Here is a 6,000-nt window from a genome sequence, read left to right as displayed (position 1 = left end):
GATTAAGAGATATCGGATTTAGGAACAAATCTTGAAAGTATTGTATAATTTCAGCTTCAATAGCAAGAGGATCATGTAACCAATCACCCGCCTGAGTTTGTAGTGCAACCAAACGTTGTTTTGAGGTTCGTTGTTTAACTTTACTGAATAAGAAACGAGATGGGAGACCGTCCATGATTTCTTTTCGAAGCTTCGCACGCTGGCACCAGTAACTATGCTGTTTGTGAATAAGTTGTAGCCGGTCATCACGAAGAGAGTGAAAAGCATCAGCAGAAAGGGTGTCAGAAATCGAAGCGGCTGACTGGTCTAAATCATTTTCAACAGAGGACCAGTTTATGCCATGTGAAACACGGTGCTTAACAACCCATTTGAGAAGAGCAAACCTAACAGCAGCCAATTTCCTAGATACCATGAACATAGTTGAGCCTCGCACAGGAGTAGCCCAAGCCACTGTAACCAAGTCAGCAACCTCAGGCAGAGGAAGGCACCAATTATCCAGACGGTAAGGGCGTTTGGAATGAGCAGGCCGAGAGAGACGTAAAATTATTGGTGCGTGGTCCGAGACAAGTATTTGTAGATGAGTAATTGATGCGAAAGGAAAGAGATTAAACCAATCAGCGGTGGCATAAGCACGATCAAGACGCTCCATGATGCAGTCGGAATGATGTTGGCTATTCGACCAGGTGAAACGAGGGCCAAAAAACGGAACGTCAATGAGATTGTTATGTAGCTTCCAATTTGTAAAAACATCCTGACCACGGATCAAATTTGATCCACCAAGCTTGTCGGAGTGTAATTCAACCTGATTAAAATCCCCAATAATAACAAAAGGTGAGTAACCTAAAATTACATCAGAAATTTTGTCCCATAAAGATGATCGATACATAAACACAGGTTCCCCATATATAAACATACAATACATATTGTGCATCACAGAAGGGCTAACTTCAACTGAAAGATTACAAAAGATAAAGCGGGGGTCACTACATAAGACACTAATATTTACAGAGTCAGCCCAACGAAGAAGAAGACCACCACTACGACCTAGAGAATCGACACCACAAAAATTAGGAAGGTCTTGACAAGAAGTTCGCAAAGCCGCAGTTCCAACAGAAGTATGGGTTTCTTGTAAAAACAAAATAGACGGATGATATTTATGGATGCAGTGACGTATATACAGAATTGTAGGATCATCCGTCTCGCCAAATCCCCTACAATTCCAACAAAAGATATTCATGATTTCCCTGGTGGTGAATTAAGGTCCACCACCAGACCTATGACAGAAGCTTCGTCTTCAACGCTGAAACAGGACACAGATGAAAAAGAAGTCAGTAGTTGCGGATAAAAATCACAGGTAAAGAAAGAAGAGAGTTTACAGCGCTTGGATGGACTGCCTTCCAAAAGCGAAAAATCCAAAGGAAAAACTCTTTTTTTGCTAAAAATAGTAGGCGACTTAGGCCAACTGTAATTAAAACCAAACAGGCCCAAAAAAAGGAGAAGACGGTCAGTGGGTAAGGAAAGAGGCGAAGCCTCAGCAAAAGAGAGGTCCAGAAAATTGGACTTACCAAACTTCTTAAACTTGGGCCTACTAAAGAAATTTAAAGAGCTGGGTACCTTTCTTTTATAAACAAACTTTATTTTCTTGCCCGCTGTATCAACTGGGTCCAAAGGAAGCCCAGTGCCAGCAGGCCCAAAACCACCAACAGAGTCACGAAAAAGAAAACCAACATCAATGGGCTGAGAAGGAGTCAAAGGTTCAGCCAGGCCCAACGATAAAGGCTCATCAAGGTCTTCCTCAGGTGCGGAGACCCTAAAAGCAGGTGACACACGACGGCGGCTTGATTCGGCGTGAGACGGTGGCTGAGGAGGTGCTTCCTGATCACGAAAAGAAGATCTAACCAACGGGTGCGTTTCCAGAAGCACTTCCCTTGAGAGGTCCTCATGAACCTCAAAACCAGGAGGAGGTTTGGAAATAGGTGCGTCCCCGTCATCATCATCATCATCCGAGGGTGATGATGAGAAAGAAAACACAGGGGAAGCTCCACCGGAATCCATACGAACAGAATTGTCAGGTGATGCAATATTAATCTCTGTATTGAGATATTTCAAACGCGAAGGAAGGCCCAAAATTTCAGGCGAATAAAATCGGGAACCAGGAGGTCCGTGCAACACCAGCAAACCACGATTACTGAGCTCGTCCATACGAGCGCGGATGCGCCTAGCTCCTTCCACCTTGCCTGAAGGGCAAAAAGAAACCCGATGACCAACTTCCCCACAAGTTTTGCAAAAGCGGAAAACCCCTTCGTATGAGAACGCAATCCATTGATGCTGACGATCATTAAGAGCCAAGAAGCATCCAGGGATAAGAGGTTTGGATAAGTCAATCCAGACCTTTACCCTAACAAAATTCCTTGTGGGCATCAAAGTAGTAATGCTTTCTTCTTCAGAAATATCTCCCACATGGGAGAGGAGGTAAGAAGCCACAGAAGAGTGCATAAGGTGGAAAGGAAGGTGCAAAAGCCTAATCCAAATCGGGACAACATGAAAGAGCATGTTATCCGGAAATGAAGTAGGTGCAATTTGTCTGAAAACAAGCAGACTTCCATCTATATTGACAGTCTGACGCTGCCTGAAGTAGGAGTAATCTTCCGGCGAGGAGAAAGAGAACAGGTAGTAAGGTTCCATTGAGCGGATGGAAACAACACCATTAAGCTTCCAATGGATATCAATGACTTCAAAGATTCTGTCAGTATCCAGGTAGCGCTGATCAATGAATCTTGCCAACAGAACAGTTTTGAAATCGATTCCAGTGAAATCGATGCATAAGTGGGGTGGTAATTTGATACTAACACCAGCTCGACATGGAGCTGGCGTGGATGATGAAGCCATATGTATATATATGTTGTATTAGGGTTTTAAGGTATTATAGTAATAAGGGTCTGTATGTTGTATGGATTTTTTTTTTTTTTTTATATATAAATATAGATAAGAAGGAAGAAAGGATTATATGAACTGAGAAAGAAAGGCAAACAGGCACTTAAAAAGGGGGGAAGAGGTAGATGTTAGGCGGTGGTTCATGCAAGAAGAAGGATTGAGGGATCGACACGCAAATTAAAAGGAGGTTGCATGCAAGGCAGATCAAAAACAGGAAGGGAAGTTAGGCAGATGGAGAAGAAAGTGGAGAGGGTAGTGGAGGGGAGGAGATAAGGTTAGGCGGCCATGAAAGGGAAGAAACCTTAATACAAGGAAACTCTCAGAAGAGAGGAACTCTCTAGACCTAGAGAGAGATTTTGATGAGGTTTTGATGATGTGTTCATACATACGGACTACTAAAAGCATATTGATATAGACAAGATTGTTTTTCCTGTTAAAATTTCCAAACAAAGTAGTTAAGTACATGTATTATGTTGACGACGTACCTTAAGTTTAGACGTACAGAATAAAATAGAATCTTGCGTGTAAACAAAGGGAAGATGACGGTCCTTGAAGAGCTCAGTGTATGTTGTTTATTTAAATGAGAGGAATATGGCTCATTTATACATGGAGACTTGGAGACTACAAAAGAGAACCAGAAACACACTAAAATAACTTTTTGATGGTCAACTTGCAACAAAGGAGGCATTCCATGTTTTTTTTTACAACAATAAACTGTTATAAATAAATAAAACCAGTACGGAGTACATTAGAGTACAAACAGAGGGGCATTAGCAACCCCAAAACTACGTGCTACCCAAGTACAAGTAGTGCTAATCAAAGAAACAAGTCGACTTCTCTTGAACGGTGGATGGTAATGAGCATCAAACTCGAGAGAATGGACATCCTTCCGCTTGAGCTGAATAAAAATGAATTGAAATAAGTTGAAATTAAGAGAATAAGAATAATAATAATTTGAATTGAAATAAGTTTAATAATGAATTGAAATAAGTTTAATAATTTGAGATTCAATAGGTCTCATGAGAAACCGTCTTCCACTAATTTAGTGGGAAACATAATAGGGAAAAAATGAAATTCAATGGGTCCTACATCCCATCATGTGAGAGATCTCTCAATAACGCTATTGAAAGACCGTCTCTCTGGAATTTTTGTGTTTTGAAATTTGACCTAATTTTATTTTGGTGATCTGAATTCTATCAACATTCTCGTATATTTTGGGTAAAGATAACTTTTTTTTTTTTTTTTTTTTTTTTTTTTTTTCGAACTATCTGAATATTTGATCTGGTAATTTGTTTTTCGTTTATTCTTGCACTTTATTATGCCAAAAAAAAAATCATTATTAACTGAAGTAAAATTTGATTATTTTACTTTTTGCTCAAAAATAAAAATATTTTAAATCTCAAGTCACCAAACGATGTGAAATATAATATAGACACCAATGAATTATATCAACCTTAATGCACCAAATGAAATTTTATCAAAACTCAAGGTATCAACGTGTAAATTTATCATATTTTTTAATAACAAATAAATGGTTTAACTTATTTATAGGTCCAATGTTTATATCTCATTTTTAGAATGAATTGGGATAGAGACAATAAGGAACTTTATGGACATAAACCTTAGTGTATAAGTGTATTATGTATATATAAAGAAATAAATGTATGAAGGTCTACAATAAATAACTTTATTACCTACTGAATAATTAACGACAATTCATGAAAAGAATAGCTAATTTCTTACATAATCCTATTTGTGAATTTCTTACCAACTTGCTATAATTTATTTTTTCGAATAGGTTGATGAACATGGCTTTCACTTTACTGATTTGTTGGAAAGAATCGAACCAAAAACGTAGGGTAGAGAGTGTGCAACCATATTATTGATGCGCCTTAGGCAAAAAGACTATCAAATCATACACTAGTATAATTATTGCAACCATTGGTTATTTTTTAATTCCTGTTTAGTAATATGATAAGTTTTTTTTTTTTTTTTTTTTTTTTTTTTTTTTTGGCAGCAGTAAAGATAGTTTTACACAATACACACCCGACTCTCGGAGTCGGGATTCCTTTGTTTAATTTCTTACACAAGTAATATGATAAGTTAGTGAAGCTTTTATTAAAATAATATTCAAAAACAAAATATTTATCATTTTGGCTTGAAATCAAAACTAACTAGTTTTAAGCCCGTGCAACAAAATTGCACGGGTATAGTATATTTTTTAAAATAACGTATCGTTTATTCTACCATAATAACTATGGAGTACTTTTTATTATAAAGTAAATGCATAAATATTGAAAACTTAACTACGTTCGATAAAATGAAATTTTTAAAATTAAACTTATAAAAGTACTCGTTTTTAGTTGTATTTAAAGTGTGGGTTGACCGGTTGAGCCATGTACTCCATGTCTATGATAAATTTCAACAATAAGTCTCTTTTATATCTGTTTTAACATCAAAATAGGTCAAGTATTATTTTGCATGTTCATATAAGACAAATATATTGCTTATACAAACTACTTGACTCATTTTAAAATCAAGACAGATATACCCGTTATAAATGAGAATTTGTGAAATTTCATTATAACTTTTGTGCTTGCATTTGCCCACATAAGAAATCAATTAAAATGGACTTACGTATCTAAGTAAAAAAATTGATCGACAAATTTGGCCCATGAAGAAAGTAAGAAACCCTAGCCTAAACCCATATAAGTAAAACTACCCACTAATAATCCATCACCCCAAATATACCACTCTTAAACGCAGCTCATATCTCTCTCTCACTAGGTCTCTCCAAACCTAAACACATCAACCATTAAATTCGATTCTATAACTACATCCTTAAATATAAAAATTATTTTTTTGAGGTGTATAAATATAAAAATTATTATAAATCGAGTGAAGATGATTTCTTTCATTTTGCATACGGTAATTCAACCTTTTTATTATTAATATTATTGTATAGTATATGTCAATTTTCTCATTAACATTTTTTAACAGTTTTATTTTGCTATAAAATTAGCCTTTTTTTATTCCAAGCAAGTTCTTCATTTTTCTGGTTATTTA

This window comes from Silene latifolia, unplaced genomic scaffold (genome assembly GCF_048544455.1).
Source record: "Silene latifolia isolate original U9 population unplaced genomic scaffold, ASM4854445v1 scaffold_273, whole genome shotgun sequence".
In the NCBI taxonomy this organism is placed as follows: domain Eukaryota; kingdom Viridiplantae; phylum Streptophyta; class Magnoliopsida; order Caryophyllales; family Caryophyllaceae; genus Silene; species Silene latifolia.
The sequence above is the reverse complement of the archived record's forward strand: the minus strand, read 5'-3'. Positions refer to the sequence as shown.